The sequence below is a fragment of the Pogoniulus pusillus genome, unplaced genomic scaffold (assembly GCF_015220805.1).
Source record: "Pogoniulus pusillus isolate bPogPus1 unplaced genomic scaffold, bPogPus1.pri scaffold_105_arrow_ctg1, whole genome shotgun sequence".
Lineage (NCBI taxonomy): Eukaryota > Metazoa > Chordata > Aves > Piciformes > Lybiidae > Pogoniulus > Pogoniulus pusillus.
Window position 1 is genome coordinate 7,816 of NW_026974544.1, and position 14,793 is coordinate 22,608.

General features: G+C 48.7%; 1 long non-coding RNA gene across 1 annotated transcript; it reads left to right on the plus strand.

Moving 5' to 3' along the window:
* The first annotated feature begins 6,360 nt into the window (after positions 1 to 6,360).
* LOC135173868 (uncharacterized) lies at positions 6,361 to 12,590 on the plus strand. The gene is made up of 2 exons (XR_010301459.1): positions 6,361 to 6,445; positions 12,440 to 12,590. It is a non-coding gene; the product is annotated as an uncharacterized LOC135173868 (long non-coding RNA).
* The last annotated feature ends 2,203 nt before the right edge of the window (positions 12,591 to 14,793 follow it).

Genomic DNA, 14,793 nt, shown 5'->3' on the forward strand with positions numbered 1-14,793 from the left:
AGGCCATTCTTGACTGGGTCTACAAGCAGAAGGAGTGCTTTTTCTAACCGGCATTTCTATGTTTCTTCAATGGGGCTAGGATGTAAACGTGTTTCAGCTTCAAAGGAAAGCAGCTAGGAGAAAGTTTCTTTTGCCAGTGTGTGACGCAGCTGGAAAGCTGCAGAATGGTGCAGGGGATTCCAGGCTAGGCCATTCCTGACTGAGTCTATAAGCAGAAGGAGTGCTTTTTGTAAACCAAATTTATATGGTTCTTCAATGGGGCTAGGATGTAAACGTGTTTCTGCTTCAAAGGAAAGCAGCTAGGAGAAAGTTTCTTTTGCCAGTGTGTGACGCAGCTGGAAAGCTGCAGAATGGTGCAGGGGATTCCAGGCTAGGCCATTCCTGGCTGGGTCTATAAGCAGAAGGAGTGCTTTTTCTAACCGGCATTTCTATGTTTATTCAATGGGGCTAGGATGTAAACGTGTTTCTGCTTCAGGGGAAAGCAGCTAGGAGAAAGTTTCTTTTCCCATTGTGTGAGGGAGCTGGAAAGCTGCAGAATGGTGCAGGGGATTCCAGGCTAGGCCATTCCTGACTGGGTCTATAAGCAGAAGAATTGCTTTTTCTAAACGGCATTTCTAAGGTTCTTCAATGGGGCTAGGATGTAAACGTGTTTCTGCTTCAGGGGAAAGCAGCTAGGAGAAAGTTTCTTTTGCCAGTGTGTGAAGCAGCTGGAAAGCTGCAGAATGGTGCAGGGGATTCCAGGCTAGGCCATTCCTGGCTGGGTCTATAAGCAGAAGGAGTGCTTTTTCTAACCGGCATTTCTATGATTCTTCAATGGGGCTAGGATATAAACGCGTTTCTGCTTCAAAGGAAAGCAGCTAGGAGAAAGTTTCTTTTGCCTGTGTGTGAGGGAGCTGGAAAGCTGCGGAATGGTGCAGGGGATTCCAGGCTAGGCCATTCCTGGCTGGGTCTATAAGCAGAAGGAGTGCTTTTTGTAAACCGAATTTCTATGTTTCTTCAAAGGGGCTAGGATGTAAACGTGTTTCTGCTTCAGGGGAAAGCAGCTAGTAGTAAGTTTCTTTTCCCATTGTGTGAGGGAGTTGGAAAGCTGCAGAATGGTGCAGGGGATTCCAGGCTAGGCCATTCCTAACTGGGTCTATAAGCTGAAGGAATGCTTTTTCTAACTGGCATTTCTATGGTTCTTCAATGGGGCTAGGATGTAAACGTGTTTCTGCTTCAAAGGAAAGCAGCTAGGAGAAATTTTCTTTGGCCAGTGTGTGACGCAGCTGGAAAGCTGCAGAATGGTGCAGGGGAATCCAGGCTAGGCCATTCCTGGCTGGGTCTATAAGCAGAAGGAATGCTTTTTGTAAACCGAATTTCTATGGTTCTTCAATGGGGCTAGGATGTAAACGTGTTTCTGCTTCAAAGGAAAGCAGCTAGGAGAAAGTTTCTTTTGCCAGTGTGCGAGGGAGCTGGAAAGCTGCAGAATGGTGCAGGGGATTCCAGGCTAGGCCATTCCTGGCTGGGTCTATAAGCAGAAGGAATGCTTTTTCTAACCGGCATTTCTATGGTTCTTCAATGGGGCTAGGATGTAAACGTGTTTCTGCTTCAGGGGAAAGCAGCTAGGAGAAAGTTTCTTTTGCCTGTGTGTGAGGGAGCTGGAAAGCTGCAGAATGGTGCAGGGGATTCCGGGCTAGGCCATTCCTGGCTGGGTCTATAAGCAGAAGGTTTGCTTTTTCAAAACGGCATTTCTAAGGTTCTTCAATGGGGCTAGGATGTAAACGTGTTTCTGCTTCAGGGGGAAAGCAGTTAGGAGAAAGTTTCTTTTCCCATTGTGTGAGGGAGCTGGAAAGCTGCAGAATGGTGCAGGGGATTCCAGGCTAGGCCATTCCTGGCTGGGTCTATAAGCAGAAGGAGTGCTTTTTGTAAACCGAATTTCTATGTTTCTTCAATGGGGCTTGGATGTAAACTTGTTTCTGCTTCAAAGGAAAGCAGCTAGGAGAAAGTTTCTTTTGCCTGTGTGTGAGGGAGCTGGAAAGCTGCGGAATGGTGCAGGGGATTCCAGGCTAGGCCATTCCTGACTGGGTCTATAAGCAGAAGGAATGCTTTTTCTAACCGGTATTTCTATGTTTCTCAATGGGGCTAGGATGTAAACATGTTTCTGCTTCAAAGGAAAGCAGCTAGGAGAAAGTTTCTTTTGCCAGTGTGTGAGGGAGCTGGAAAGCTGCAGAATGGTGCAGGGGATTCCAGGCTAGGACATTCCTGACTGGGTCTATAAGCAGAAGGAATGCTTTTTCTAACCGGCATTTCTATGTTTCTCAATAGGGCTAGGATGTAAACGTGTTTCTGCTTCAAAGGAAAGCAGGTAGGAGAAAGTTTCTTTTGCCAGTGTGTGAGGGAGCTGGAAAGCTGCAGAATGGTGCAGGGGATTCCAGGCTAGGCCATTCCTGGCTGCGTCTATAAGCAGAAGGAGTGCTTTTTCTAACCGGCATTTCTATGATTCTTCAATGGGGCTAGGATGTAAACGTGTTTCTGCTTCAAAGGAAAGCAGCTAGGAGAAAGTTTCTTTTGCCAGTGTGTGAGGGAGCTGGAAAGCTGCAGAATGGTGCAGGGGATTCCAGGCTAGGCCATTCCTGGCTGGGTCTATAAGCAGAAGGAATGCTTTTTCTAACCGGCATTTCTATGTTTCTTCAATGGGGCTAGGATGTAAACGTGTTTCTGCTTCAAAGGAAAGCAGCTAGGAGAAAGTTTCTTTTGCCAGTGTGTGAGGGAGCTCGAAAGCTGCAGAATGGTGCAGGGGATTCCAGGCAAGGCCATTCCTGGCTGCGTCTATAAGCAGAAGGAGTGCTTTTTCTAACCGGCATTTCTATGTTTCTTCAATGGGGCTAGGATGTAAACGTGTTTCTGCTTCAAAGGAAAGCAGCTAGGAGAAAGTTTCTTTTGCCTGTGTGTGAGGGAGCTGGAAAGCTGCAGAATGGTGCAGGGGATTCCAGGCTAGGCCATTCCTGGCTGGGTCTATAAGCAGAAGGAGTGCTTTTTGTAAACCGAATTTCTATGGTTCTTCAATGGGGCTAGGATGTAAACGTGTTTCTGCTTCAAAGGAAAGGAGCTAGGAGAAAGTTTCTTTTGCCAGTGTGTGACGCAGTGTCGTGGAACGCAGTTTCGCGGCAGAATTTATGGGGGAAATACGCGAGGCTTTGACTATTTTATCTGTGATTTATTGCAAAGAATGCGAATTCCCTCTTCCCGAAACTACACCACCACTGTGAATTCTTTTTGATTGAGGTCAAAGTAACATTTCCGAAAATGGCAAATTAAAGAGTCTATGATGTTTAAAGAGAGTTCTTTGAGTCTCTGGTTCGAGTTAATAGTTCGTCAGCTACTCACAGTCTGTAGCTTGGTAGGGAGTCCCTTTCTCCCGATGAGGGTCCAGGCATGCAGGCTTTAGCCTCTGCGACTCGGTGTCCGCCCGAGGCGAGGCTAGATCGGCGAGCAGTTTGTTGTTGTTAAGCCCGGGGAAGAACAGGAGCGAGGGTGAGATCCCGGGCAAAAGGAGCAAAAGCCAAAAGGCAAAAAGCGCAAGGGCAAAAAGCCCCAATCCTGGCCTGTCCTCCATTTTTATAATGTTCCAAAACAGGACTAGCCCACAGTTCGGACCACTTTTACGTTGTTCACATACATTGGTAAAAAACAGTAATCAACTTACACAATTGGATAATATTACTCAAACAATATAAAGACCACTCCTCAGGCCAGCCCACCTGCAGGTGCTGGGCAGGCCTAAGATAGTCGTTTCTACTTAACCAAAACAATACCCTGTTGTCTGGAAAGCAAGGCCAAGTGAAAAGGAAACATGGCCAGTGCTTACCCTTCACTTACCCTAGGGAGAAATCTTCCCATGGGACTGAAAGATTGTTTTGGTTTTTCGATGCTTCTGGCTTGAATGTGAGGCACTAGAAACTACACAATATAGCAAAAGCTTAGAGAGCCTTTGCTACTCTCCATGACATACTCCACCCCCTGGCTCACATTAAGCCAAGAGTCGGAAAATCAAAAATGAAATACAACTTATATCTAACTCTTAACATAACTAATACATAAGCATAACTCTAATTTAAACTAACTTAATACTTATGCCCACCCCCCTGAATAAACAAAGCTTTATTGAATATTTACAAAGCAGAAAACCTGGTATATGCAAAAGCAGTTCAGAAGTCTGGGAGAATCCATCGTGCACTGATACGATGAGTCTTCCCACTTATATCAGTTGCTTCCCAAGCATACAACCCATTTGGTTTTGTCAGGGTCAGGTAAGTTTACCATTACTGGTTGTCCCACCTGTAATTTGTGTAATGACTGTTGAGAGTGCTGAGATTTATCTGGTGGATGACTAACATTCTCCACTGGATTGTCAGGACAAAATGCCCTTATTTTAGGACTACCATAATTACCCCATCTGTTGTTCACAATGAAAACTGCATATGGCAATCGTTTATCCCAGTTACCTTTGGATACCATGGCATGTTTCTTAACCAGAGCATTTGTTCTCTCTACAATACCATTAGCTTGAGGATAATAGGGAGTATGGAACACCCATGTAATCCCTTCACCCTTAGCCCAGTCTTGTACAGAAGATGCTGTAAAGTGAGATCCATTATCACTTTGGATGTACTCTGGCATTGGTAAGACACTAAACCACTGCTTCAAGACCTCAATAGTTTGAGCTCCTGTGGCAGCACTAGTTGCTGTAGCCATGACTAATCCTGAAACCACCTCCACCCCCACCAGTATGTATTTCTTCCCGTGTGAGGGCTTTAAAGGACCCACATAGTCAACTCGCCATGTACTCCATAACCTTTTGTCCTCTCTGATATGCTGTGCTGGAGCTAGATTGGGATGATTTGTTTTAAGCCTGATTCTGCACTGTGGACAAGATGAAATGAGTTCCTTACAGGAACTCATAGAAACTGGCCACCCTCTAGACCTACACTCGAAGTAAAGGTCTGCTTTTCCTGAATGACCTCTTTTAATATGAAGCCACTCAGCTAATCTCCACCATTCTCCTTTGTCCTCATCCACTATGTTGATCTTTGCCAAGAAATCAGCTTGATTATTCCAGGTGGTAGCTGGTGTTTGCTTTTTGGAATGCCCTTCTACCCAACCAACCTTGAGGGGTCTGGATCGGCCAATCTCTAATAGCCTTTTCCAGTCTTCGACTCTCCAGACTTCCGCACCTGATACCTTCCACTGATTCGCTTCCCACTGGCAAATCCACTCAGTGGCGCCTTTGAACGTGGAATAAGAATCAGTGTAAATAGTTGTTGCTCCTTTCTCGGCTGCTATTATTAGAGCACGCAACTCCCCTACCTGTGCACTGCCATCACCTTCTTCAGTGATGGTCTGGCCTGTAGCAATCTCCAAGGCAGCGGCTTTGTAGTGCCACTTCGCCCCTACCCTCCGAGAGGATGCATCTGTGAACCACACTCCCGATTTGTCGGAGTCTGCGGTCATCTCAGGGGCTACCTGAATAGGAGAAGGCTTATATGGCTGACTAAGCAGAGCTTTATCAGGATTTATGGGTTGCTGAAGTTTGGATACCTTTGTAGGTCCCTCTTTCAGCGGCATCAGCTGTGAAATTCCCTCTAAGTAGGCATACCACTTTCTAACAGTAGCCTTTTGGGCAACTCCTTCTGGTGGAGGAGTTCCTTTAAGGATCGCTTTTAGCAGAGGAAATGGGCCTTGCACCACAACATCTTGTGCAGTACGAAGTTTTTCTGCTTCCTTAACAGCTCGAGTTAGGGAAAGAAGTCCCTTTTCCCAATCCGAGTACCGAATTTCAGCCTCTTTGAATGCTGTTGAGGAAAACATGAGAGCTCTACTAGGACCATTGGGTCCTCTCTGGAAAATTCCACAGTATGAGGCATTCGCGGAGAAACCCCATTCAGCCCTCAGGGCATCTTTTGGGTGTAAGGGCCCCAACTTCTGATATGCCTTTAGTTCATCCTTGAGAAACCTCAGGCTATCAGAATGTTCTGGAGTCCAATCCCAATGCTTGTTCTTCTTAAGCAAATCATACAAAGGACGGGCAATTACTGAGAAACCTGGAATATGTTTCCTCCAGTAACCCAGAGTACCCAACAATTGTTGTAACTCTTTTCTATTTTGGGGTATTTGGCCCTTTTCAATGCTCTGAAGAGTGTCATCTGGTACAGACACTGCACCTGCTATTGTCTTGGGTTCAAATGCAAGTTCCCAGAGACTCTTATAAATTTGGTAGACCCAATGACAATTTATAGAATTTATAGAGTTTATAGAGTGCCCTCCCCTCCTCCCCCTCCTTTCCCCAAAAAAAAAAGACAGGGAGAGAGAGAGATAAGAGGTAGGGACACCCCCAATAAATCAATCTCACTCGATTTGGAAGTTAAAAAGGAAAAGTTTAACAATAACTTAGAAAAAGGGATTGGAGGTAGGGGAGTTTACAAAGGATAAGGAAGGGAAAACAGCAAAATACAAAACAGGGATGGATACAACCCGAGTAGTGTGATGGTGTCTCTGCCTCGTGGCTGGTATGCAGTATCAGTGTGTGTGTGTGTGGTCATGAACGCAGGTAGAGGAGGAACGAGCAAGAGAGCGAGGAGCAGGAAGTGCTCCTCTTTTATACCGCAGGAAGTGGGGGGAGTGGGCTAACCATCACCTGGAGTGTGGCCCACCCCTGAGGAGGGGCCGAGACCCCTAGGGTCAGGTTCAGGGTCACTCCCCCAGGAGTGTTAACCCTATACATTCCACCCCTTGGTTAGACCACTTCCACCTTCCTAAGAACAGTCTTCTTCTCCAAAGATGGGAAAAAGTTGTCCATGGGTTAAGAGTTCTTAAAGTCCTTCTTGGTCCCCGGCTGTATCTCAAGGCGATGTGCTCCTCTGGTCCGGTGCAGGTTGGTGAGGTGTGAGCAGGACAGGAACGGAAGAAAAGTCAGTGAAACAGGAACAGTTCTTGTTGGAACTCAGGAAAAGAGTCTTTTCCCTCTGCGAAGAAAACATCAGGAACAGTCTCTCTTGGTGTCTGGCATCAGGGGAACAGGTGTGGATGAGATGGCTGTAGACATCCTCTGGAGGGAAATCAGGAACAGTCTCTCACTGCAGGGCATCAGTGACGAATCAGATGCAGGGTTCTGGTTGGACGCCGTGGTGTGATGCGATGTTGTAGGACTCTGGATAGCTGCTGCTGTCATGTAGGTTCTGTTGGACGCCGTGTAGTGGTGAGAGTATAACTACAAAAAACAACTTGTAACCCCTTATGAACTATAATACAAGTATTGCACAACTATGATACAAGTATTGCACAACTATGATACAACTATTATACAAGATAACCTGAAAGTATCTGGAACACATGGAATCAACTCTGAGATTTCAAAACCTTTTCAGCTAAAGAGAGGTTTCTCTGAGGGACACACTCGATAACACCAGTTTCCATCATCACCCAGTATGTGTGACCAGGACCCTCTGCAGATACCACCCCTTTGATAGGTTTTCCCACACCAGAGGCAGGAGCAACCCACACAGTCTTTCCCAGTAGATTCCTTTCACAGACCACAGGAACTCCATCTCCCTCAACTGTGGGCAGTAGGGCAGACTGAGCAGGACCAGCTCTGTTAACTGATCCCCTGCTGTTCACCAGCCAAGTGGCTTCTGCAAGGTGCTTCTCCCAGTTTCTGAGAGTTCCACCTCCCATAGCCTTCAGGGTGGTTTTCAGCAGGCCATTGTGTCGCTCAATCTTTCCTGCAGCTTGTGGGTAGTATGGGATGTGATAAACCCATTCTATCCCATGCTCTTTTGCCCAGTTGCTTACAAGATGGTTCTTGAAATGGGTCCCATTGTCTGACTCTATTCTCTCTGGGGTACCGTGTCTCCACAGGATGTGGCTCTGCAGGCCCAGAATGGTGTTACGGGCAGTAGCATGAGGTACTGGGTAGGTTTCCAGCCACCCCGTGCTTCCCTCCACCATGGTTAACACATACTGCTTGCCACTACGAGACCGAGGCAGAGTGATGTAATCAATCTGCCAGGCCTCCCCATATCTGTACTTTGACCACCTTCCCCCGTACCACAAAGGCTTCATGCGCTTAGCTTGCTTTATGGTGGCACAGATGTCACATTCATGGATAACCTGAGTTATGGCCTCCATGGATATGTCCACGGACCTGTCTCGGGCCCATTGGTATGTGGCATCTCTTCCTTGGTGACCAGAAGAGTCATGTGCCCACCGAGCTAAGAACAGTTCACCTTTGTGCTTCCAGTCCAGGTCAATCTGGCAGATGTGGGCAGCCTGGTCAGCTTGGTGGTTATGCTGCTGTTCTTCAGTGGCTCTGCTCTTTGGGATATGAGCACTGATGTGTCGGATTTTAACTGGTAGTTTGTCCAGGCGTGCAGAAATGTCTTGCCAGAGATCAGCAGCCCAAATAGGCTTCCCTTTTCTCTGCCAATCATTTCTCTTCCACTCCTTCAGCCACCCCCATAAGGCATTTGCTACCATCCATGAGTCGGTGTAGATGTATAGCATTGGCCACTGCTCTCGTTCTGCAATGTCCAGGGCCAGCTGGATGGCTTTCACCTCAGCATACTGGCTGGATTCACCCTCTCCATCTCTTGCCTCTGCAACCCTGCGTGTAGGGTTCCAGACGGCAGCCTTCCATCTTCGCTTGCTGCCTACCAGGCGGCAGGATCCATCTGTGAAGAGAGCATATGCCTTTTCCTCCTCAGGGAGGTCACTGTATGGGGGGGCTTCCTCGGCACGGGTCACTGCCTTCTCTTCTGCTGGCTTTCCAAAGTCAGTGCCCTCTGGCCAGTTGGTGATGACCTCTACAATGCCTGGACGTTCGAGAGTCCCCATCCTAGCCCTCTGAGTTATCAGAGCCATCCACTTACTCCAAGTGGCATCTGTGGCATGGTGCGGAGTCGAACCCTTCCCTTTAAACATCCAAGTCAGGACTGGAAGCCTTGGAGCTAAAAGGAGTGGTGACTCCGTCCCAATCACCTCAGAGGCAGCTCTAACTCCCTCATAGGCAGCTAGGATTTCTTTCTCTGTGGGGGTATACTTGGTTTCTGAGCCTTTGTACGCCTTGCTCCAGAACCCGAGTGGGCGGCCTCTTGTCTCATCAGGAGCTTTCTGCCATAGGCTCCAGCTAGGACCATTCTCACCGGCTGCTGTGTAGAGAATGTTCTTAATCTCTGGGCCGGTTCGAACTGGTCCCAAGGCCATGGCATGGACCACCTCTCGTTTGATCTGGTCAAATGCCACCTGCTGCTCAGGTCCCCACCCAAAGTTATTTCTCTTTCTTGTAACGTCAAAGAGGGGTTTCACAATTTGACTGTACCCGGGAATGTGCATCTTCCAAAAGCCCACAAACCCCAGGAAGGATTGTGTCTCCTTCCGGTTAGTGGGTTCCACCATAGTGGCCACTTTATTCACCACATCCATAGGGATGTGGCGTCGTCCATCCTGCCATCGAACTCCCAGGAACTGGATCTCTCTGGCAGGCCCTTTCACTTTGCTTCTCTTAATGGCAAAACCTGCATCCAACAGGATATTAATGATCTTCTCACCCTTCTGGAAGACCTCCTCTGCTGTCTCACCCCATACAATGATGTCATCGATGTACTGCAGATGTTCCGGAGCTCCACCCTTCTCCAGTGCAGTCTGGATGATGCTATGGCAGATTGTAGGGCTGTGCTTCCACCCTTGAGGCAGTCTGTTCCAGTGGTACTGGACTCCTCTCCAGGTGAAGGCAAACTGCGGCCTACATTCTTCTGCAATGGGGATGGAGAAGAAAGCATTAGCAATGTCAATTGTGGCATACCATTTGGCCTCCTTCGTTTCCAGTTCATACTGCAGCTCCAACATGTCAGGCACGGCTGCGCTGATTGGAGGAGTCACTTCGTTCAGGCCTCGGAAATCCACCGTGAGTCTCCACTCCCCTGTCTCCTTTCGCACTGGCCATATCGGGCTGTTGAAGGGCGAGTGGCTCTTGCTGATGACAAGCTGCTGCTCCAGGCGGCGAATCAGCTGCTGTATGGGTAGCAGGGAGTCTCTGTTGGTGCGGTATTGCCTGCGATGAACTACACGAGAAGCAATAGGTAACTTGACATCTTCCACCTTGTGGGTACCAACCACGGAAGGGTCATCTGACAAGCCAGGCATGATAGACAGCTGCTCTTTGTCTGCAGTCTCTACAGCTGCTATGCCAAATGCCCACTTGTTCCCCTTTGGATCTTTAAAGTACCCTTCCCGGAGAAAGTCGATCCCCAGGATGCAAGGTGCATCAGGGCCAGTTACTATGGAGTGCTTCTCCCACACATTCCCGGTGAGGCTTATCTCAGCCTGCAGCACAGTCAACTCCTGAGACCCCCCTGTGACTCCTGCAATTGTAACAGTATCTGTCCCCCTGTGGCTGGAGGGGATCAGAGTGCATTGGGCACCGGTGTCTACCAACGCTCTGTACTTCTCGGCTTCAGAAGTGCCAGGCCATTTCACAAACACGTCCCAATATACTCTGTTATCCCTGGCCTCCGCCTGGCTGGAGACAGGGCACCTCTAATTCTGAGCAGTGTGACTGCATGAGGCACATGGACCTGAGTTACTGGCTTCACCACCCCTTGAGCGAGAGGGCTGCCTGCGGGACACTGGGGCAACCCCTCTTCTGGAGGAGTTATTCCCTGTGTTTGTCCCCTGCAGTTCCCTTACCCTGGCCGATAGAGCTGAGGTGGGCTGGCCATGCCATCTGTCCATGTTTTCCCCATGGTCACACAGTGTTCTCCAGAGTGACCCCCTGTGTGTACCCTGTCTGCTCTGGGCTGGTCTCCTGCGGGGAGGAGGAGGAGCACGGCGGCGTGTGTTCCTTACAGCTGAGACTTGCACCCATTCTGAAGGTGAAGAGCAGTCATCCTCTGCCTTCTGCATTTCAGAGAAAGAGGCTTTTAGCTCATTCATTTCTTGGGTGAGGGTCTCTACAGTGGCAATTAAGGTTTTCCTCGACAAACTGTCTTCAAACTGTCTTAGGTCATTCACAAACTCCCTGATTGTGGGAAGGTTGTTGGGGTCTCTGCCCAGCAGCAGTGCTCCCAATGTGGGGGCATATGTGGAAGGAGCACACTGTGTCAGTTTCTTTAAGAGGGCTGGCTTCATGCGGACATCATCAGGGTCCGAGGGCCTCTGGTCGGCTCCATAAATTATCTCTTGAACCGCCATCTGCCTCAGGTATGAGATCCCCTGTTCCATATCTGTCCATCTAAGGGGATGGAAAATCATGTCATCCTTAGTCGGGTACCTGTACCTCACAGCTATCAGAAGCCTGGCCCAAAGTGAGTGGGTACCATCGAGCCTTCCCAGCTCCTTATCCACACCTCCATCCCTCGACAAGGATCCCAGCTGCTTCGCCTCCCTGTGATCTAGGTCCACGGTTTCTGCTCCTGCATCCCAGCATTTCAAAAGCCAGGCTAAAAGGGACTGTCCGTTTGCCCTTGCGTACTCCTGCCTTATGTGCCTGATTTCCTTTCTGGGCGTGGAGCTGATAAGGATCACTCCATTATCAGGTCCGTTTCCAGCTGGTTGCTGTTGCTGGGGGGTGCTGGTTCCCGAAGAGGTCCCTTGCCCCGGATCGGTATCTGCGGGAGGATTTTGATTTGATCTTGCTGGCCGCGTGGTGATTGGAGCCAGATGAAGTGGGCTGGGCTGAGGGGGCAGGGTCCGGGGGGCTGCCCTGGGCGGGACCGGAGGCGGAGTTCGGGGCGGAGCCGCGCTAGGGGCGGTCTGCCCTGTCGCCCAACCCCCGCAGCGGCAGCTGGGGCAGTGAGGACCACCCCTCCCCCTAAGCACCCTAATGGCGGCGCCCACCCGATATTTCCACGTGTCCCAGTTCACCGCTATCTTATTAATTCCCAAACCCAAATTTACACACAGTGAAATAACAGCTATCCAGTACCATTTCTCGCCCAAAATATCTGGAGCTTCTGTGCTCCAATGCATATACTCAGATTGATTCCATGTTCCAGAAACATTTCTAAACACAGTGATATTACTAACAGAATTCAGGAAATAGGCATAGACTCGGGCAGGCAAAAGCTTAGAATATTCCCAGAGCATATCAATGACAATCCAGAAGACATGGTAACTTATAAACTTTAACAGCCAGCCCCAAAACAGACATCCAAAAGCGTTAATGATTAAGACTTTCAGAATATCCATTTTTTAACTTCCAAATCTTCTCTGAAAGAGTTCTTTCTACCTAGCCCCACGTTGAGACGCCAAATAAATTGTCTTGGGTTCAAATGCAAGTTCCCAGAGACTCTTATAAATTTGGTAGACCCAATGACAATTTATAGAATTTATAGAGTTTATAGAGTGCCCTCCCCTCCTCCCCCTCCTTTCCCCAAAAAAAAAAGACAGGGAGAGAGAGAGATAAGAGGTAGGGACACCCCCAATAAATCAATCTCACTCGATTTGGAAGTTAAAAAGGAAAAGTTTAACAATAACTTAGAAAAAGGGATTGGAGGTAGGGGAGTTTACAAAGGATAAGGAAGGGAAAACAGCAAAATACAAAACAGGGATGGATACAACCCGAGTAGTGTGATGGTGTCTCTGCCTCGTGGCTGGTATGCAGTATCAGTGTGTGTGTGTGTGGTCATGAACGCAGGTAGAGGAGGAACGAGCAAGAGAGCGAGGAGCAGGAAGTGCTCCTCTTTTATACCGCAGGAAGTGGGGGGAGTGGGCTAACCATCACCTGGAGTGTGGCCCACCCCTGAGGAGGGGCCGAGACCCCTAGGGTCAGGTTCAGGGTCACTCCCCCAGGAGTGTTAACCCTATACAGCTATCCACCATGATCCCAGGAATTTTACCTCTTGACTTGGACCTTGACACTTTTCCTTTGGAATGGTCAAACCCTGGCTAGTCAACAGTTCTCGGATGTTCTCAGCCACTGCACCAACTTGCTCCTTGTCATTCCCTCCCACCAAGATATCATCAATGTAATGGTACATCTTAACATCCTTAGGAAGCTGAACAGTGTCAAGCAAAGCTGCAAGTGCATTGTGTGCAATGGTTGCGCTGTGTTTGTACCCTTGTGGAAGACGGTTGTCCTCTTCTCTCAACGGCACCATGAAGAACATGTCCTTCACTCTGTTGTATTGCATCCTCGATTTGTCTCCTTATCCTAATACCTTCAGCCTTTATGAAGCCAGGCATACCCCTTATCAGGGGTCCAAGCCTCTGTGGCTCTACTGGAGCATCCATGGCATGTGCATATAACCCCTTATGATTCACAGCTTGGATACAGGCAACCACGGTAAATGCTTCATTTAACTCAACAGGGGATCTGATCCAAAACTCTGTAGGATCACCCCTGTCCAAAGCCTCATAACCACTAGCCCAGTGAAAGATCCTAGCACTCAATGCAAGGTTTCCCTCAGGACCATCCCCAAGAAATACCTCAGGTCCCCAGTTAGTTCTCCCCACCTCTTCACGAGATAAGATAATCCTTTCCGCCCCCCTTTGCACCACGCGATACACATACTCAATTATAGATTCATTAGGCATACGGGAATAAGTTTCCCTAAGATCGTCTATCTGCGTTTCTGTGTACGATTTGATTTTCGTGGTTGTAGTTTTGCCTCCTTTCGGTCCTTGCGAAGTTTCAGATGCAAAGAGAGGATTCACGGAGTAGGTCTTCATTTTGTGGTGCACCTTCTCCACTTCCGTGTCGCTATCAATAGACGTAACTGCAGGCTGCGACGCGGTGTGGTGCTTCACAGGCGTGCCGCTCAGCGCTGGCTGCTCGGGGCGTGGCGGTTGAGAAGATGGCGGTTGTTGTGGAGATGGCTAGGAAGATGGCGGCTGCAGCGGCGCTGCCGATGGTTGAGTTTGAGACGGCATCGGGACCGGTTGGAAAACTGGAATGAACTGAGATTGAGGAGACGGTTGTGCCGGGAAAAGCGGCACTGTAGTTGCTGTCTGCGGCATTGCAAGCAGCTACTGCGGGACTGGTGGCTGCGGCGGCAACGATTGCGGCTGTGTCTTAGAGAGCCTTTGCTACTCTCCATGACACGCAGCTGGAAAGCTGCAGAATGGTGCAGGGGATTCCAGGCTAGGCCATTCCTGACTGGGCCTATAAGTAGAAGGAGTGCTTTTTGTAAACCGAATTTATATGGTTCTTCAATGGGGCAAGGATGTAAACGTGTTTCTGCTTCAAAGGAAAGCAGCTAGGAGAAAGTTTCTTTTGCCAGTGTGTGACGCAGCTGGAAAGCTGCAGAATGGTGCAGGGGATTCCAGGCTAGGCCATTAATGACTGGGCCTATTAGCAGAAGGAGTGCTTTTTCTAACCGGCATTTCTATGGTTCTTCAATGGGGCTAGGATGTAAACGTGTTTCTGCTTCAAAGGAAAGCAGCTAGGAGAAAGTTTCTTTTGCCAGTGTGTGAGGGAGCTGGAAAGCTGCAGAATGGTGCAGGGGAATCCAGGCTAGGCCATTCCTGGCTGGGTCTATAAGCAGAAGGAGTGCTTTTTCTAACCGGTATTTCTATGGTTCTTCAATGGGGCTAGGATGTAAACGTGTTTCTGCTTCAAAGGAAAGCAGCTAGGAGAAAGTTTCTTTTGCCAGTGTGTGACGCAGCTGGAAAGCTACAGAATGGTACAAGGGATTCCAGGCTAGGCCATTCCTGACTGGGCCTATAAGCAGAAGGAGTGCTTTTTCTAACCGGCATTTCCATGTTTCTCAATGGGGCTAGGATGTAAACGTGTTTCTGGTTCAAAGGAAAGCAGCTAGGAGA